This window comes from Aythya fuligula, chromosome 3, assembly GCF_009819795.1.
Source record: "Aythya fuligula isolate bAytFul2 chromosome 3, bAytFul2.pri, whole genome shotgun sequence".
Classification (NCBI taxonomy): Eukaryota; Metazoa; Chordata; class Aves; order Anseriformes; family Anatidae; genus Aythya; species Aythya fuligula.
This window is the reverse complement of record NC_045561.1, coordinates 39,219,410-39,240,538: the sequence shown is the minus strand read 5'-3', so window position 1 is coordinate 39,240,538 and position 21,129 is coordinate 39,219,410. Positions and strand designations below refer to the sequence as shown.

Below are 21,129 nucleotides of genomic sequence, written 5' to 3'. Positions count from 1 at the left end.
TTTGTCTGGCTCTTGCTGGATTTGATTGTGAAGGTTTGTATGTTATTTAGATTGCAGTCATCCGGACATCAACTATGCAAACTTACTTAACACTTTTCATCCAGATAAACCATGAAATAATATTATGTATTTGATCAACCGTGTTTGTTTCTGTGCTGGGGTGCCTCAGGTAACTGATGTTTATCACCTAGGACCTTACATACATATTTGGTATTCTAAAATATATATATATATATATATATATTTATATATATATATATAAATTAATAGAGTTCATCACAGTCCTTTTATTATTCACAGTTGTAAGATTGTTAATGACAAAGTACTTTCATTAAAACAAATAATTTTTTCAGCCTTAACTGTATTCTTGTTTCTGCCTGTGCCAAATTTAAATATGAATTAAAACAAACTACAAAATATGCAATCATTCCCTGATGAGGCTTCCTATGGTTTTAATCGTGATTTGTTGGTGTTATTGGGTTTCCTAGCTCTCAGGAGCACTGAAGCCTATGGAATATGAATATGATTTCATTTGTTTAATCATGTTCAAACTGGATCTATAAGAACAGGCCCTGGACTTAATATTACTTTCTGGGGGACAGGGTAACTGCATCTCCAGATAAAACATATTACAAAGTATAGGTCAGTACTGAGCCTTCAACCCACACACGTTCTCCCACTACTACTTAGACTACTGCTTACTCTGTGAGACTAGTACTTAGGAGAAAATAGTCTTGGAGGTCTGCAGGCTCAGATGTTCTCTAATGAAATGTGATCTTAATATGAAAAATCGGGATTCAGGATGTCAGTATCTACTCACTTGTTCCTACTCACTGAAATGGAGAATTTGGCTCATAGTTCACTGGAAAAGCATCTGTAATGTTAAAGCAAAACATAAGAAAAAACTTGTTTGCTCTGCCCCTTGTTCAGCATTTAAACAATACTGTCAGAAGTTTTGAAGCAAGCACTGCAGTCTTTTCCTGGAAAGCATGGTTGGCAGAAAAATAATTTTCAGCAGAACTTAAAAACTGTGGGGAAAAAATGGTATAAATCAGTGAGCAGACTGACCTGTGGGCAGCCAAACTAAAGCAGCCTCATTTCCCATGGATTTCTGTCTCCTCAGCCCCGTCATCTGCTTTCTAGCTCTCCACCACCACCAGCCCTGCTGCTTGTCCAGGGCCTGGCAGGGAGGACCATGTGCATGGCCAGCACACCTTGGCCATGTCTGCAAGGCCGTCCTGCTCTTCTCTCCCTGGAGCGGGAGACTTAGCTCCCTCACCTCTGGCCATCCCCATTCTGAGCAGGGCCTGTAAGGGTCTGCGGGTCACAGAGACCTCTGTCCTTCTGTAAAATTTAGTTAAAACTGAGGGGAAAGAGCAAGCAGATGATAGATGAGCATTCTCACAGCACAGTTCTGTTGTAACCTCATTTCCCTAAGGAACTGTATACTTTTGTGAGCAGTTGGTATATTTAGAGATTAGACATTTCACTTATTTTTAAAAGCAAGCAAAAAAAATACATGGCAACAATGCCAGAGAGATGACACTATGCTTTCTCTGAGGAATTAGCTACAAGGCCATTCCAGATGACCACAAACCCCACAAAATATATATATAACAACAGTACTGCCTATGCCCCGTGGGTTAGGTAGGCCAAACCAGTGACACTGAGGACCAAAAGCATGGAATCCCTGTGGCAAACAAGCCTGCCTGCCATGTGCAGCCATCCCCAGGACTGCCACATCTGTGTGATCTAGGCTGGTTAACGTCTGAAAGACAATTTGAAACTGGACAGATGAGTCTGAAACGAAAGAAGGACGGTAGCTCCTCCCTGGGAAGGGCCCTGTTGTTGTTGGAATTATAACACATTAGTTTATTACAGAATCACAGAATCACAGAATTTTCTAGGTTGGAAGAGACCTCAAGATCATCGAGTCCAACCTCTGACCTAACGCTAACAGTCCCCACTAAACCATTTCCCTAAGCTCTACATCTAAATGTTTTTTGAAGACTTCCAGGGATGGTGACTCCACCACTTCCCTGGGCAGCCTGTTCCAGTGCCTCACAACCCTTTCAGTGAAGAAGTTCTTCCTAACATCTAACCTAAAACTCCCCTGGCTCAACTTAAGCCCATTCCCCCTCGTCCTGTCACCAGGCACGTGGGAGAACAGGCCAACCCCCACCTCGCTACAGCCTCCTTTGAGGTACCCATAGAGAGCGATAAGGTCGCCCCTGAGCCTCCTCTTCTCCAGGCTGAACAAGCCCAGCTCCCTCAGCCGCTCCTCATAGGACTTGTTCTCCAGGCCCCTCACCAGCTTCGTCGCCCTTCTCTGGACCCACTCAAGCACCTCGATGTCCTTCTTGTAGCGAGGGGCCCAAAACTGAACACAGTACTCGAGGTGCGGCCTCACCAGAGCTGAGTACAGGGGGACGATCACCTCCCTAGCCCTGCTGGTCACACTGTTCCTGATACAAGCCAGGATGCCGTTGGCCTTCTTGGCCACCTGAGCACACTGCTGGCTCATATTCAGCCGACTATCCACCATCACTCCCAGGTCCTTCTCTGCCTGGCAGCTCTCCAACCATTCCTCTCCCAGTCTGTAGCTCTGCTTGGGGTTATTGCACCCCAGGTGCAGGACCCGGCATTTGGCCTTGTTGAACTTCATGCAGTTGACCTCAGCCCATCGGTGCAGCCTGTCCAGATCCTCCTGCAGAGCCTTCCTACCCTCAAGCAGATCGACACACGCACCTAACTTGGTGTCATCTGCGAACTTACTGAGGGTGCACTCGATGCCCTCGTCCAGATCATCGATGAAGATATTAAAGAGGACTGGCCCCAGCACCGAGCCCTGGGGGACACCACTAGTGACTGGCCTCCAACTGGACTTGACCAGCATTTCAGAGCCGAGAATTTTTGTTTTGCAATATGTGTCAGATTTCCTCTATTAGGATGTACTAAAATTCTAGGACTAACCCAGTTGCAGCTATCATACCCTCAGTGTCCTGCAGCATAGCTGGGAGAACAAATATACACTTTTTTATTTCTTTACTCTGATTTGCTTGTTTGCTTGCCATTTCAGTTTCTACATGAGTGTTTGTCTTGTACCAGTCCCACCCAGAAATAAAGGTAGGGCTGGGTAGTAAATAAGGCACAGAGATAGTGTCAACGTAGATAACAATTAGGGGTATTATTTATTTATTTATTTATTTATTTATTTATTTAGGTGTGTGACTTTTAAGAAATTTTAAAAGAAACTTTGTGTCACTTGAAATTTTCTAGCTTTTGTCAAACAAAATACAAATGAAATGTGTGCATTTTTATTCAAATCAAACTATGAGAGACTTGTTTTGCTCAGTTTTGAAATTCACAAAAGTGTTACTGAAGAGAATTATTTTCCCTGATGTTAAATTTTTTAATCAGCATCAGAACTTGCCTCTGGGCTCACAGGCAATAACGTATGTGTCTCCTGTTCTCTATTTTACATTTGCTTCACATGCATAACATGTTCTTACTTTTTTTCAAAGGATATGCATCTCTAGTACTGTGTAGTTTGGACAAATTTAGCTAATAAATTACATATATAACTAGTCCTTGCTGGTTAGACAATTCTTGGTATTTCTTCTGTTACTTTTCCCTGTCCAACATATACATCCCTCAAAGCTTGAAAGCTTTTTAAAGGGCTAGGTGCAACTTAACAACTTATTAATAATTTAGAAATATTAACTTGGACCTGAATTTTGTTCTTCCCTTTCTCGATGTCATTTCTGGATGGAGAAGTATTTCTAGCAGTGGCAAAGATAGTGGCATTGCCCTGTGGTGCCCAGAAAACATGGGAAAGAGTAGCCAGTGCAAATGATAAATTAAATTTTTAGTCATGTGCTGTGAACTCCAGCTCTCAACAATCAGCAAGGCTGGGGTTCCCTCATGTTGAATCTCAGTTCTATAAAATGTGGTTTTATCAGACTGATATGAAAGTTCTGATTGCATTATCCAGCACTACTTTCTGCTTGTCTTATTTATCATTGTACCCGTGGCCATGTGAATTTTCAGCCCACCCAGCTTGACTGAGCATTTCTGTCTGAAAGCATCTTTGCAATGGCTTTCTTCTGAGATACCTGGTACTTGCTGCTTTTGCTTGACCATCCTAGAAATTTGGAGAACATCTTGACTTTAAAGGTATGAGAGCTACTACACTCTAGTAAACTCTCCTTTTAGAGATGAACTATCAGCCACTTGTGGGAACATTTCAACTGACTTCGTTGTGATTCTGTGTTGCTGTTGTTTCACTATTTCTAAACACTCTGCTATGGATCGTCTCCTACAAATTATTTAGCGGCATCCTCCAGACTAGACCTTTGCTCAGTTCAAAGGATAGTTTTCATGGGTTTCACTGGTCACCAAATCATTGCTTATTGTGAGTCTAAGTCACTGAGACATTAAGTGATGCAGAGAACCTAGCTAACTCACAAAAGCTGAGAGTATCCAGTTGTTGTAGTCTGCTCCATAACTGTCCTAAGGAGATGAATATTACAGAGAGCTGGGAATCCCCATGTCTGAGTTACACACCAAAGACATTAGATTCCAAATCATCACAGCTGCTTGTTTTTCCCCAAACACAAGCACCCTTCTGACCTCACTAATTTTCTGATATAAACTAAGAATCTTTTTGTGATAATCAGAGTCAAGTATCAGTTCCAGAAAGCCATCACTATGCATTATAGGCACTTAGGCACATTAGAAAACAAAACAAAACAAGCAATCTACCACTTTCCAGGATTAATGCTATGAAACATTTTATGGGTGGTCTGTAAGTGGACAGAATGCTGCACTAATGTGTGACTGCATGGCAATTAAGCTTAATTAGGGAAGGTTTTGAAAAAGACAGATGAAAGTAAATTATGGGAATGAAAGCAACTGTGCTTTTGGGGACTACATTCTGCTAGACTAGTTCAGTGAAGCATGGCAAAAATTGGCCCCTGTCTGTCACATTTTGATGCACATCCAGCAGTTTGTCAAACCAAGCATTTTTCTCTAGAAGCAGGAATCTCTTAGGAGTACATTCTTTAATCTGCCAAATTCACAGGTCTATTCAGGAGATAGCTGTGCTTCCATACTAAAAGGAGTAGGTGACCCTTAATGACCATACTGTTTAGTATGAGATAGTGACATATGTAGATTTTGATTTACATGTGTGCACTGGAGGCAATTTTTCACAATTTCACGTTTTTATTTCTTTCTTAGAGTTACAACTGAACCCCCCATATAGAACATCTGATTCTGGTTCCAGTGATTTTCCTCAGTGAGAAGACCCTGGTAAGCAGACTTGGAGCTGCATCTGGTCAAGCAGGCTCTTTCTGGGTTCTTCAGAGTTTCTGTGCTCAGAGACAGACTGTTTTAGAGCTAGGTGCCTCTTCCCTCTCCTAGACAATTTTAAAGGAAACAAAATTTAACATAGTGAAATCCTCAGTGAAAGAATTGTTTTTCTCTGCCTTGGACTAGATGTTTGTTACCACAGGCACTTTTATTGTATGCAATGTTATGTTGAATTTTATTAAATTATGGAAAATAATTAGGTAGAAAAGCAGGAAACAAAGGCTATGCAGTCAGATCTTTTTTTAGCTTGGATAGTGCCTGGCATTGCTTTCCACCGGGACACTGGGATGATTTTTTTCGCTAATGAACTTTTTATGTCCAAGATGAAATACAGATCCTGTGGACAATTTATTAAGAAAAACACCAGTTTCATGTGAGCAGTTTTCAGACCAACAGGGAATTTATATGTGGAAATCATACATGGGTATAGGGAAACACCTCATAAAAAGAATGACTACATGGTCAGCAGCTGTTATTTATGCACATTCTTTTTTAATAAAAAAATGTGTGTTTGGACCAGTCCTTTTTTTCTTTTTTTCTTTTTTTTTTTTTTTATTGCAGCTCAGAAAAGTAGCCTCAACTGCAGTTTTTTAGCCTTTTGACTTTCAAAATTTTGTTTTTAAAAAATAAAACTAAAACCAACACTTTGTATTTTCAGTTACTAAGCTTGTTCTTATGTAAAAGGTATAGTAAAGACACCTTTCTTCACTGAAGGAAGCTGAAGTGAGTGTTGATAGAAAACAAAAATAGAGTGTGTTAAAAATGAAAATAGGCAAGAGGATGCTAAATACAAAGAGGATGCTACTTGTATTTGTTGGCAGAACATGAATGGCTGTGCATAGGTAATCTAGATACTCCATATGCCTAAATTCTGTGTGTTAGATACTTTACCTGCATGTACACAGATGCAAAATTTACAGTTATGGACTTGTGTATAAATAACAATTTCCTATAGGTCATATTATGTGGAGGTCAGTCCAATTAAAAAATACATTCCTTGTAGAGATGCTGGAAACAAACTTCTGGATGGGCTCCCCTATTTATCACAAAGTGCTAGAACTGTAGGATCTGTTTCTGAAGAGAGATCTCCTTGGCAGAGGAACCTTACTCAAATCCTTTATTTTCCTCTACATCTTTAACTGGGAAGTGAAGGCTCAGCAGAAGAGTTGTTGGTATGTGAGGTAATGAGGAACTTCAGGGTACGCCTGGATACTTGTTAACATAATACTTGCAGGGTAGCTGGCACAATCTCCTTGGCAGGGTTGTTACAAGCCTTCCATAGACTCATTCTTTCATGGAGATGATGAGATGTTGGGAAAACCTGGTGTAGTTATGCAGCAGTAGGTGAACAAGCCATTTCCCCACTGAAAGCCTAAAACCAGCATTTATTACTTCCTTTTTAGGTCACTGAAACATCACTCATCTGTTTGGTTTTTTTTTTGATGATAGCCATTCTCTTTTCATCTTCCTGAACTGCTCTGCGCTACACCTCTTTTATACATCTTATAAATGCTTCATTAGAGGAGGTTTCACAAGCTCTGCAGTGTTGCTGCAGGCACCTTCTACAGCAGCCCAGCCATCAGGAGTGCTTGGGACAAGCTTGGGAAGGAATTCTCTGAGATGAATAAATCAGACCAGGCAAAGACTGGCATTCAGCTTTTGATCAGTTAATGTGATGGGAAATTCACCTGGAACTTCACCTGGTACTTCACAGGAACCTATAGTACATCAGGAATTGGCTTTCTGTGATTTGGATGCTTTCTAAATTATATTTTATGCCAGAATACTGCAATGTTATTTGTTGGAAAACAGGGAAAAGAAATTTTTTACAGCTCGCAGAGACTAGACAGAGGCTAGAGATATTCTCTCTACTCTCTCCTTGCATTAGAGAAACTGAGACATACAAAGTGACCTGCTGAAAAAAATTACACGAATGGAGCAAACAAACCCATTATTCCCAAATTTCTAGGAGACATTTCTTGGATTGTATGCGCTGCATTTCTGCAAGTGATATTTAATATGTACAGGTGAAGAAACTTAGGCTTGCTTAGGTTTTCTTGGATTCCTCTCTAACCTGCCCTCATTTCTTTTTTCCCACCTCCTCCCCTCTTTTGTGGCTTCCTGGCGTAAGTGCCCACAGCAAACCACTGTTCAGGATCCAGGAGCAGCACTCCACCGCAGGCCTAGTGCTAACCTCAGCGACAGCTGCCGAAACGCCGTGATCACACGTTCCCAGCGCCTTGCTCTGCCAGCATTGGTAGGAAACTCCAGTTTATGTTAATAAGGTGTGGAGGGTGGCCAAAATATTTTGTGAGTTTTCCGGCTAGAAAGGGTAATGAAGCTACCTCTGTCTCAGTAAGCTGGCATGGGAGCAAGTTAAACAAATGGAAAACGTGTTTTCAGAGAAAAATACAGAGCACAAACTCTTGAGGTTTAGAACTTCCACTGGGGGCTGAGGTTCTTCATCTTTCCACCTTTTTTTTCCAGCCTGGCTACTCCATTTTACACAGCAAGAGTGATGCAGGGGGAGCAGGCTGTTTCTGCAAATTAGTTTCACAAACTCTAGCCAGACTGAGAGTTAAACTCAAAAGCATTCTTATTTTATACCAAAATAATGAATTGTTTAATATGTAAAGTAAACCCAGAACTTATTCCTTTAAATTTTATTTTAAAACTACCTTTTTAGTAGCAAAAGAAACCTCTGCACTACTGTGAGCATGGTCAAATTCTTTGGGCTTGCTTCAAAAAGCTCGCTCTTTTTGTCATTCCTCTCTGACCTCCTCCCTGCTAGCCCTGGGATGAAAAGCAAGCCAAAGATCTGCTGAGAAATGGGCCGAGCCACTGCTGACCTTTGCAAATCCAATTTCTTCAAAGCAAGAGCTAATCGACGTGTTCCCACGCTGTGTATTGCTGAAACATACGATGCAATTCAAGGAATGAATTCACCATGGTGCAATCTCATTTTGAATCCAGTTTTCTTGTTTTGTGTCAGAGGGTGAAGGAGGCAGACTGTGGTACAAATTATAAACAGCAGACACAAGTTTCACAAACTGCATAAGCCTGTCTTTGAAATATTTCTTACTTTAGAGGGGTTCTTTCCCTTAAAATTTAAAATGTATCAGCTCCCCTTTTATTTTCCTCCCCCTCAAAAGCAGAGAAAAAGTCTGTAGTGATTTAGAAGAAGAGTAAAACAATAGCCATATAGTTAGGCTGAGAGTTTGTGCTGAATAATCTCCAAATGGGAAAAATAGGTCTTGGAGGTTATGCTCTGACAAGCAACTAAGGCGCTTCTTTAGGTAGATTTGTGTGCACAGGGGCCACAGGTATGTAGCCCCTGTATGGCACAGTGATGCAGGAAGAGCATTGAAATTTGCATTTGAAATTCATATTCTCGCTCCCACTTTGCATGTCAAATTTAGTATGAGTGCTATTCCTGTTTCACAGCAGTGAGAGTGGGTCCCCTCTGCACAAGCTGTTTTACCAACTCTGCCAGGTACCACAGGTGTGCCTGCAGCATCCACACATGAGGAACAGGTATCAGCACTCCTAACCTGACTTTGAATTCAATTTGGTTTCAGCAGGTGTCTGGAGACTGGTACGGTCCCTCTCTTTTCCAGAAGGAGCTTCTGTTCATGCCCTTTGCCAAGGCCTGTGTGACCTGAATGGCTGGGTAGCTTGGTGCACCCACTCTGGGTATGGCGATGCGCTGCATCCTCTTTACATGCCACAAGTGGTGCCTGTTTGCATAACTCCACTTTTTGTCTGGGACAAAAGTGATAGAGGAGGACTCTCATTCCTCATTTAACTACTGTAGGGCATATGTCATGAGTAGCATACCTCAAGTCATTTCGTCAGCAACTAAGGCAGGACTTATGTCATTCCCAGCATGTGGTTGCCTCTCCTGGAGGAAAGCCGCCTCTCAATCTGGGAAGCCATGGCATGGCATGGCAGCCACCAGCCAAGCTGCTCCACATTTGATGCCTTACCACAGACCTCCTGGTGTATGGTGTATCCAGCTGTTTCGGTCACATAGTAGTACCCAGAGATATTATGACCTATTTATTTCATTATCGCCTTCATTACACAAGTGCAATTCCATTAGAGCTGATGTAACTGAGAATCAGGCTCCCGGGCTAATGGGCTAAACTGTGCCCTGGCTTTGTAAACTGCAGACTTTCAAATGAAGCCTCAATGCTTTCATTTTCAAGTTGTCCTTAGCAAAGAAAATGAAAATATATCATTGTTCTCACAATTGCTGAATGAAGCAAGTCCTTTTTTTTTTTTTTTATTTCCATAACCATGAATAGTAAATTTCATCCATTCATGAGTGGCTTATAAAAGAGTTTGCTAGTTAACCAGATCTGGAGAACTTCCTCAGCAAGTATTGCAGTAAGAGAATTGTTTGTGTTTTTATTACTCTCTCAATATTTTTGTTATTCTCTGTCCCAAGACACGATTAGATTTTCCAGTCTTCTAAACATCAAAGATTTTGGAGAAGAGATTGTATAAACTGGATAGGTAACAGCTGTTACCAGACGGATTTACTGGTGGAAAGGGGAGAGGGCTAATTTGTTTTATGTGCTTCCTCCCACTGCTGGCACCTTTCACTGTGGCACTCTGTTCCAGTTCTGTGACAGGGAATCTCTCTGCACAGAGGGAGCCCTTATCCCCTTGATTACACCTACCTTTGGGTTTCACTGCTATTTGTAAGTAACTTTTACAAATGCTTTCATAATAGCTCTTGGACCTGCTCTCCCAGTAGTTTATTAAAAAGTTAAAAAAAAAAAAAAAAAAGAATGGGAGAGCAGCTCTAACTTTGTTAGTTAATAGTACTGGTATATTTTAATTTCTGACCTTTTCAAGTCACAAGTTGGTTGAGGATTTTTTGTTTGTTTAGTTTTGTTGGTGGTGTTTGTTTGCTCCACTTCTGGGTATCTCTGGACACACCAACAGCAAGCTATGTCACACTACATATTCAAAATACAAAGCATGTAACAGGTGCCTTGTACGGTGGATTAATTCCACAAGAATTGATGCACAGGACTGAAGTAGAGTTTCATCTTGAATGTCAGTATCTCTGCTGCCCTCTCCCATTTAATGTGGGAGTGAACATTCATGTGAATCCTCTTTGGTTTCTCAGCTGGAGTAAAATTCCATGTGCTCCTCTTTCAGATAACCCGCTGTTTAGGAAAGATCTTGGAGAGGAATGCTGATATATAGTATTGCAAAGTAGTAGTTGGTACAAACAGATTGTGTGAGTGTCTAATACAATTATTTTTGCATATAACTGTGCCAACAAGAAAAAGCTGATCCCATTCAGGTAAGAGTAAAAAGCCTTAGAAATTTGACCCAATTCAGAGAAAGTTGCACTACTTCTTATTCTCCTTCTTCCTCTTATTAAAATTTGATCTTCTTGGTTTCATATTTTTATATTGGGGTTTTAAAACTCATCTATCCTCACATTCTTCAAACTTCTACAAAGGCAGCATTTGCAATGTATATTGTCCACAGGAAGTGCCCCATGTCCTATGAATATTGTAAGATGCCCAGTTTGATTCAAGAATTTAAAATGTACAGGCATCTTCTCAATCTAGCATACCTCTTTCTGAAGTAGCCTAGATTAATACTTTTACTCCTTCCCTACTCTCAGAAACATCAGAATCGATTGCAGGAGAGAAGACCTTGGCTTCATGAAGTCTGTGTGGATCCTCAAACCTTTGCAAAAATTCTTGAGATTCTTTGAGCATTTTCTGAAAGTTGGCCAGCGGGCACTGGGCACCTCATCTAGAGAATATCATGAAGCAGACAGAATGTGTAAATGGCAGCTGGGCTTCTGTTGGAAGCATGAAACCCCAGAGAAAGACTGAAAAGAAGCAATGCCCAAAAAAAAAACATCTCTAATGTGTTTTTTTCCTTCATTATGCTCTAGGCCTTAATTAATTTTAAACCTTTTTCTTCCATCACCTCTCACTGACTACTTCCTAATATGTTTAAAGCAAATAACACCAAAAGGAGTGGAAGTCCTTTTGAAAGAGCTACTGAGCTTTTGTTCGAAGCCCAGATATTTTTTTCTGCATGACTACTGGAGAAATAAGAACTGCTCTGCCAGTTTTTAGGTGAAAGTCTCCATTTTTAGGGAAGATTTAGCCTGCAATAAAGATTGAACTACAAACTCAAAGGCAAAACCACACAGGAAGTTCATGAGCCAGGTGGGTTTGTAGCAAACCTTTTGGTTTGCTACAAGAGCAGGGGTGTAAGCCCCATTGATCCTCTTGTAGTGGAAATTTGCCACTCAGCTGGTCCTGTAAACACAGCAAAGGGTTTTTATCACAAAGACTAAGTCTGAAAACGTGTCAGTCTGCAAAACTGAAGGAGCTGGCAGGATTTAAATGCAGAAACAAACCTGTTATGATAATTGTTTTCCCTTTTGTTCATTTTCTCTGATTATAGTCCAGAGCCAAAAATATTTCAGTAGCTTGCAAAGCAGGAAGCTAACTAGGTTTTCAAAGTGGGCTCCAGTTCACTGAGGGTTGGCAAGAAATATACTTTTCTTCTTTAGGGTGTTGTTAGAAGTTTTGTATTGCTTGCCAGCTTATTAAAAATTTGCTTTGATTTGAGAGAAGATGTCTAATTGAGGAAGATCCTTATTTTCTCTTTGAAAAGAACAAGTTTGCTGTGCATGATGTATACAAATAAGGAGAATAAGAGATGTGACAGAAAATTAAAGGGATAGTGAAACCTGGATTACAGTCTTATGTGCTGTTCACAGACCTTTCACTCTACCAAGAGAGGAGAGGACCCATGCAGGTGAATGTCTCCTTAACAGCCTACATAGCCTGAAAATTTTCTCATTCTAGTAGTGATCCTGGGGAATCCAAGATAACTAACACAATTAATCATTGTCAAAGATCAGTGTAAATCACAGCCTTTTAATGACATGTTACACATTACAATCTTTGCAATCAGAAGAGGAGATCTTGTTGGTAATCCTATGAAACAGAAAGAGCTTATGCAACTGATAGTACCAAATGATTGCCGAGTTATGAAGGCAATAGGTAATTCAGGTGCAGTATCTCACAGACTGACGTATTTTTTAAAGTGAGCTCTGTGAGCTTGGGTCAGATTCAAGTAAGTGCTGTATGTCAAGTTAAAACTATATGAGCTATTTTTTTTCACTTTGGTCCACAAGCTGTTTGTACAGGGATTACAGGCCTAAGTTACCGGCACTTGTAACTTAATTGATGGACACTGCAATTGTTATTTTTACAACTTTCTTAACATATTTTGGAACTCTGTAGTGACAGTAATTAAAAAGAAAACAAAAAAAAAAAAACAAATTCACTTGGCTAAATATTTGCCACAAAGGAGCACTTATTTGTGGTGATTTTAAAATATCACTCAAACAGCAATGTCCTGAAGTTGAACAGAAACTGTGAAGTTTGGTGTATCTAGCCATTAGCAGGTTAAAGCTCTATGGCTTTGGAACTGCACCATGAACACATAACAATATTTTTGTTGCATCTTCATAGAATCCATCAGAATGCAGTTTTGCAGAGAAGTCTAAAGTACAGGACAAATTAAAGTACTGTAACCCTGAAAGCATGAATTGATCTAACCAGGGGTGTATTATTTACAGGAAAAGGGACTGAGATTACTGATGGCTCACTGCACAGAAACAGCATTTGCTGTGATGGAAAAGTGTATACCATGGATTAACTCTGTCGGTTTTGTACTAGCTTGTTTCTCATTTTACATGCCCAGCACTTTGATCCATATGATAATGTAGGTACATAGAATTCTGGGAAACTTACTGCCTCAAACTAAAGATAAAATTAACCATAGGTACTTGCACAGGCATTTTTCGAAAGATTTTAATTATGCTTCATTGTTTGCAGCCTTTATCTTTCTATAAGTATTATATATAGAGGCAATTTAAGAATACAGCCTGCTTGTAAGCCTAGCTGTGTGGAACATTTGAAAGAAAATTAAAAAAAAAAAAAAATGTTAATTGTTAGAGTTCGTAATTCCAGAACTTTCAATCTTTTCAATCTCTTCAATCTTTGTGTGTTTTTTTCTTCTGTTAGACAATTTACTCTTTTAATGAATTTTAATCTATTTTTGCTGCTTCTGTACTAGTAAATACTTATATTCTCATGCAGTTGAAGAATGAATGATAACATTACAGTGATTTTGGGCAGACTTTGAGTTCCACTATATTTCTATAATTTCACAGGATTTCCAGCAGCATCAGAAGTGTTGTTCGATTTACAGATATATAACACAGACTGAATTTTCGCCATTTACATTTGTATTCAGAGCTAGTCATCCACGTCCCTAAAGTGGTGATCCAATCCAGTTCTTCAGTGCTGTTTTAACTGTTGCACTCATAACTTTTATGAATTTTGTATAACCTTAGATTATGGTAAATAGGTATAAAGATAAAACAAGCTCTTAGAGATGGAAACTACTGATATTTTTTTACTAATTTCTAAATCTATTATGTCACTAATGCTCTTTGGGAAAGTTTTGATTTACAAAATATGATCTCATGATGTGTATTATCTTATTGGCTTCTTGCCATATTGCCAGAGTGTAGCATATTCAGACAGAGGCATCCAAAGTGCATGCTTCAGCAGTGTATGCATGCAGAGAAAGAGTGCAAAGCTGTTTTTCATTTTCTAGAAACAGATCCTACTTGCAGTATACCTCCTACTGAATAGGCTTTTATTATTGGTTTGTGGTTTGGATTTTAATTGGATTCTTTGTTGTTGCTTTTTGTTGTTGTTGTTGTTGTTATTAAGTTGTGTATCATATGCTCACAGGGAAAGTCCAAGTTTTAGAAGTTTTCATAGAGTGAATTTAATGCTTCTGAAAGGTTTACTGGAAAACATCATTGTCTGCTCACAAATATAGTATCTACAACTCTTTCTGCACTATTCAGAGAAAAAAAAAATCCCCTAAAAATACTACATATTTTTCCACCTTTGCTCAGAAGGTACTACTCTGGAAAAAAAAAGATGGCCTGTTTGGTCCTATGCTGATTTTCTAAAACTACCAAATAATCTGTTTAAGAAAGTTCAGTTTATGAATAACATCTTGAAATCCAAGTTCTCAGTAAACTCTATAAAGAGCATTTAGTTTTCAAACATTCACATGGTTCATCTGAATTGTCAATTCCCCCTCTCCCAGTAATTTAAGACCTGTATTTACCATAGAACCATTCAGATATATACATAATGTTATTAGCAGAAAGGAACAAAAAAAAAAAAAAAAGTGATCTTGATCAGAAATCACGACTGCCTCAGTAAAAGGCAGGTTCAAATGTGTTCTGAACAGATATTAAGTTACTGGTTTTATTACATTAAGATCATTTAAAAGGATCTAGGTCTTCAAAAAAAAGCTATGAAGATCAGCCACTCAACAACGTATGTTCTTTAATGATATCTTATCTTGAACATTAATATGTTTTCCTCCTTCCTATCTTTTCATCTTTTTTCATCTAGCTATATCTATAGATGTAGATTCTAGATTAGATATATATATAGATTCTATAGATATGTAGATTAGTTATAGGTGGATAGGGATAAAATCATTTACTATTATTATTATTATTACTATTCTTATCTTCCACTCCTTTATATTTTGACTCTCTAATTCCCTACCTTGGCTTATTTGTTGTGTGTGTGTTTTTTTTTTATTTTTTATTTTTATCACTTTTGAGGGAATGCACATACTATCATACTCACTTCCGAGATGATTTTTCAAACCAACAATATTTGGACAGCTAGAAATGTAAAAGCCTCTGTCTGTGTGCACTCTACTTGTTTATTTGCATTTAGACTCCTGTGAGAGTATTATTGTAACATATCAAATAAGATTTTGATTTCCAAGAACTAGACTAAACTGTAAAACTGGAGGTGGAATATTCAGCATGACTTCTCAAGTCAAGATAACACTAAATGAAATAACAAGGAGCATGTAACAGCTTTATACAAAGTATTTTTCTGAGAGTGTTCTGCCCAGATAGAATAGGGAAATTTAGAAATGGTGTAGAAAGTCAACCAAGATTTGGTCACCGTCTAGGTCAAGAGTTAGACAAGGTTTAGACAAGGCTGGCATCCAGACTTTTTGCCATCTATAGGTGAAGAAGCTGATGCTAATTTGAATATCTGATATGTGACTGATACAGTGCATGTGTTCCTAACCTTGTTAAGTATGTCCTTTTTAAAAAAAATATTACTCTTTTTCAGCCTGTATTGTAATGTTCCAGCAACAGTTTTTATAGGACTTTACAACTGTGCCCAGCAACTTATTCTGTTCATGGTTCTGTAGCATTTTCCACAATTTCCACCAGTATACTGAAATATTTGTTGAACTGTAGAGTTATTTCAATTTTGTCAGCATTAGTCAATAATCATCAATTGCCTAGACAAAGTACAAGAAGTGATACTCACTGGCAGAAGCACAGTGCACTGACAGGTGCACAAGTGCATCTGAAGCTGAAAAGATGCTACACAGAAATATTATACTGCTGAGAAGTTTAGTAATGTAACATTTGGAGTTCCTTCACATGCTTGCATACGATATGGATCACTGTATGGAAAAAGTTCAATGCTAAGTCCTGTTCAGATAAATTCGGAGTGATTCTCCTGAGCAGAGACAAATCTAGTCTCTCTCTCTCTGTTAATTTAACTACAGTGGTGGAGTTGTTACACATGCTATATTGTGGCTTCTGTTGGAATTGGACCACATCAGCAAACTGGTATCTAGACCTACATGAAGCTTAGCTGGAAGAAAATTAATTTGACAACTTGATTTATGTCTGTTTCTCTCATTTCCATTTAGGAAGCCATTTGGAAAAAAAAAAAAATCTAAATCATTGTCAATTCCTCTCAGTTTTGATCATGATGGTTAACCTCCTAATTTCTCAGTTAGAAAGTAACTTCAGTTATTTTTTCTATCTGAATAGATACACACGCTTACCTCCTCAGTTGGACAAAATGGGTGTTGAATAATCACTTTTATCACCTCTCTGAAACATTAAAATTGTCTCCCCTCATGACAAAGAATACCAAACCATCCACTGAGAAAGCAGGCTGTGTGGATAGCCTTGCTGAATTCCTAATTGTTTGCTCTGACAGTGAAGAAGCTGTTTGTCTTTGGAAAGCTATGCATGTTGTTTTGGGTCTGAACATCATGTGTCTTTAATTTTCAGCACTAGCCACAGGGATAAGTATCACAAATAACTGCTTTGCCCTTGGGAATCCAGTATATACTTGGAAGCCTCTCTGAGATTGGGGTTGAAGGAAGAATCAAAGTTGACTCATTGCCTTATAACCCTTCAGGGAGAAGAAAGAATAAAAAGGGCAATTGCTGCTTTCTTTAGTTGCCTGAAGCAAGTCTTTCCTGTTTTGCAGAAAATAAACCAATGCCATTTTCTAAAATTATCTACCCTCTATATGAAGAAAATATTCCATCCAGTGTCACACAGCTAATTCTGGGGCTTGACAGACTCCCTGGACTTCTGTGTGTCCCAGTGCAGTCCTGGGGAGGGTTCAGGAAACTATAACACTGAGTTAAACATAACCAGAAATGGTCATTCCCATCTTCCACTCAACTTCCTTCTCCTGCCACATTCTTCAACTCTGTTTCTGGAGCTCTGTGTACACTCTCTAGGGCACATCTGTGAAGTGTGCCTTATTTTCTGTGCTTAAGCTGTTAACATATTCTGATTTATTTTGTGATTAGTGTCAACATAAATGAGGGTCACCCTATGACTTTCAGTGAAGGTATGTTTGTTACCCTGTCGTGGTATACCTTCCCAAATATCCACAACTTTGTATACAATGCTGGAGTGAAACAGTCACTAGGGTGTTAGTAACATCATAATACATAGGGAAAGCCTGAGCCCCAGTGTATGCATTAGCTGAAGATTAAGCAGGATGCCAGATGAGCTTTGATTCATTTTAGAAATGTTGCTAGGCAGAGCTCCAAGCTCACACCAAGAAATGCCAAGATATTTGCTCATGTCTCCATCGTCCCTTATCTCAAGTGGTGTAACTGCCAGAAATAATTTTGCTTAATAGAAAAACCTCACACATTTTGCACATTGCTCTTTTCTACATAAATATTATTACTGTATTATTTCAATTTGAAAAGAGAATTCAACTCTAGTACATTAGATCTGTGGAGTATCTTTCTTTAAAACAACATTTATATTTTTTCTAGGAAACCTATTCCTATTCTTTTATAATCAGCTCATATCAGCACAGGAATCTTACATAAGAAGGCAGCAATTATCAGCAGAGAAAGTACAGCATTTTCTTTTTATTTCTCAGATTTCAGATTTGCTGTTAGTCCTGAACTATAGTGCTTTGCTAGGGAGTATATTTTTGAATTGTTGAAGGACTTGTTATACTATACAAATACAAAAATAAGTTTTAGCTGGGGAAGAAGTTCTAAAAGATTAATGCATTGGCTTAGCATGATTCTGATCTTACAGTGTCTTGTAAAAACAGTGATGCACAGACCATTGGAATGAGCTGTTGTTTTATAGCTGAAAATAACAGGACTCAAAAGGGTTGTTCCTGGTTTGAAAAATGTTTTATTTAAAATGTGTGTATATATACATAATGTATAATTATATTTGTGCATATATATTTAATCACTGCCTAGCAGACTATATGGTATTGATCTGTAAGTAATCTATGCCCTTTTTACAACTGCAGGTGTGTATGCCTGCACCTAATTGTACAGTTAGCACTGTAGATCCACACCATTTTCTTTGTGATGAGTTATTCAGGTGATAAGTGCTTTAGGTTTCATTAGTGTATAATTCCATTAGTACCTTTCATGTCTTCAACCAGTAATTTATGCAAAGACTAAGACTCCTAAGTGTTACTTTGTAGAGAAGAGCCAGTGAAAGGTGTGACACAATGAAAAATCCATTTGTTTCCTTCCTTGCTCTTTCTTTTAGCCCTGTTTCACTATGAGGCATAGGAACCATCTTGCATGGCATTTTGCAGACATAGGAAGGCACTCTGTACTTGGGCAAGGGCTGAAACAGAAAACAAAACAAGTGTGATACTAAGAGAAAAGCATCACACAGCAGAGAAGAATTTAAGAGGATCTATAAAAAGTTTAAATTGGTAAAATATGTACATGGTTGGGTTAGAAAGAGAATAAAGTACAATTTAGCCACAGAAGCCTCAGCAGGGCTCTGAACATTGTTTAGAGTGCATTGCAGTTTGCTTTAAAGTGTCAATACCCACATCCTTAGAAAGGGGAATTTTTGTAGTTTAGCATTAATTTTAACAAATGCATGAAGACTGCTCTTTCTTGGATTTTGCATAATTCTCCTGTAGTTTGGTGAGTGTGTTGCAGGATGTATGAAGGCAAAAATCCCACCTTCTGCAATGTAGTCACAGAACTGAGCTGTGCATCTTAGGCAGAGCTGAAAGCCAAGGGGTGCTTTGCCCTTCTTAACTAGAAAGGGCACTGGGATGCATCTCTTTCCCAAACACAGCTGGCAGCCTGCCCCCTATCTCCCTGCCATGGTGGGGATAGCCCTCTGAGGGAGCAGAAAGAGTGCCAATCACAGAAACATACCCTTGCAGCTACTGGAACAGCATTTAGGTCCAATGCCCCCATGCTGTGAGTGACCCAGACACTGCCCTCTTCTCCCTTCTCCTACCCCTGCTTGCCCTTCTCTGTCCCTGCCACTTCCTGCGAGTGACCCTGAGTCACAACCACTGTGAATGACCTCCTTTAGAAAACCCTGAGGCTGACTGAAGAAAGTACAGCTGTGAGTTTCACACATCTCTGCAAAGCAACATGTTTTTGCAGTCACCTCAGCAGCTCAGATCTCCTGAGTGCACTCAGTGCAATACAGGAGAGATACCTGGAGCCATACGGGAGTTTTGGTCCCAGCTTAAATAGGTAGCCTTTTGATAAACTCTCCTTCTAGTGGTCCTTCTCACGGTCCCCAGAGTGCAAGGCTGCTAGGAATTAGTCCTGCCTCTTGTCCAGGCAGATTTCCTACCCAAAACATCCTTGCATGTTCTGAACACTCAGGTGGCTCCATCATAAAAGGGGTCTCCTTCACTGGCAGATTAGTGTAATGCTGCAGCTGGGAAAGTCACGTACGGCAGCTATAATGGTGAAATTATGAAGAGTAATGAGGAATTGATCTGTTATCTATCTCGTAAATACATGTTCTAATGTAGAGAAAAAGCACAGTGTTGACTGAAAATATTGCAATCCTTGGGGGGGAGGAGGGGAGAAGATGTTAGACAGAAGTATCATGCCTTTAGGTATGGTTCACCTAAAAAAAAAAAAAAATCTGACCATTAAGATGGCTGCCAGCCAACATTTTGGCAATGTTTCCTTTGCGTTTCTGCTCACACAAAGTGATTTATATCCAAGTACTCTCTGGCTGGTTCTCACATTACAATAATGATTTTTATTGTTTGTTTATAGCTTTATCTGAACATTTCTGCTTGCCATATCATATATCCTGAACCTATATAGTATCATTTACAGATACCTGCTATGCTGGTGTAGAGTCCATTGTTTCTTCTGTCCTGTCTGGGACTATTTGCATGTATTATATGTAAGTTTTCGGAGTTGAAGGGGACAACGAGGACCCTATTCTCACCTTGCTGACCAAGAAAATAACAGTTTTCAGTGTAATTACTCTGACATGTGGGTAGGGAAGACAGGATATGTAGACCCAGTGGCAGTTTTTGCCATGGGGAGAATTAATATACTTTCCCAGGAAAGAGGTGAGACTATACCTGTGTCACCAGCCCAAAAGACATGAGGCAATCGGTCTGCAAGGGAAACACAGTTGGGCCCAGATGTGATGAACGAGGTCATCTGCATGGCACTGTGCATAAGGAACATGCTCCAGGACATCAGGATTTGCTACACCACGTTGCAGGGGAGGTTCAGTTCAGATATTTGAGCTGAAAAGTCTGTCTACACAACAGGCAACTTGTTTTGCAGTTTAGCATGTTAATGCTAAATGTTTTGCGTGTTAATTGTACTTGCTTTTGGTAATTTGGCATGGAGTACAGAGGAAAGGGAAACCATAGGTTTACCCTAGCATCAAACTCAAGAACATAATGCAGTTTATATCAGTATTAATATGACAAGTTAGGCTGTCTTATTCAGTGAAACAATACTGTACTTTGTATAAATAATAAGCTTGAACAGATATTTCAATGTTTTTCCCCTGTGAGAAGCTGAAAATGTCCATCATCATTATGATAAAACAAAACATTGATGTATAGAGATTGTACGTTGCCTTGCTTTTCACCTTGTGGGAATGATACATTTAAAAGAAAAGAAGAAACTTCATTGTGAAAACAAACAAACAAACAAACAAAAACCCTCTATATTATGCAAGGTGTTTTGTTTTTGTTTTTGTTTTTTTTTTCCGGAAAGTACCATTACTTTAAGGTATTATTATTTTCAAAATATATCAGAGAAATCAGAACTAAAAAAGACCGTATTTTCTTATTTAGCCAGGACTCTACAACTGCATAGGCATTGAGGCCAAACAAAAACCAGTCATGATCAATATTTCATCTGACTCATATAAATTACCTTGTACAATTTCACTCAGTAATTCCTTCACCAAGCTTGTAATAGCATACTGCTAAATAAAAGATTGTGATCTGATAGGTAGCATTTTCATTTATGCTAATAGTTCCAATGATTTTAAAAGAGCTAATCACATCCACATTAGGGATG

The 21,129-nt window shown here is 39.0% G+C and overlaps 1 long non-coding RNA gene across 2 annotated transcripts in view; it reads left to right on the top strand.

Annotated features, from left to right (window-relative positions):
* Nucleotides 1–2,890: 2,890 nt before the first annotated feature.
* Nucleotides 2,891–21,129, top strand: part of LOC116487296 — a 34,349-nt gene continuing 16,110 nt past the window's right edge. The window contains exons 1-3 of one of the 2 annotated variants that reach the window (XR_004253062.1): nt 2,891–4,176; nt 5,242–5,313; nt 7,505–7,630. This is a non-coding gene — a long non-coding RNA (uncharacterized LOC116487296). Of the gene's footprint in view, nt 5,314–7,504; nt 7,631–21,129 lie in introns of both variants that reach the window. The other variant, XR_004253061.1, reaches the window with a different exon arrangement.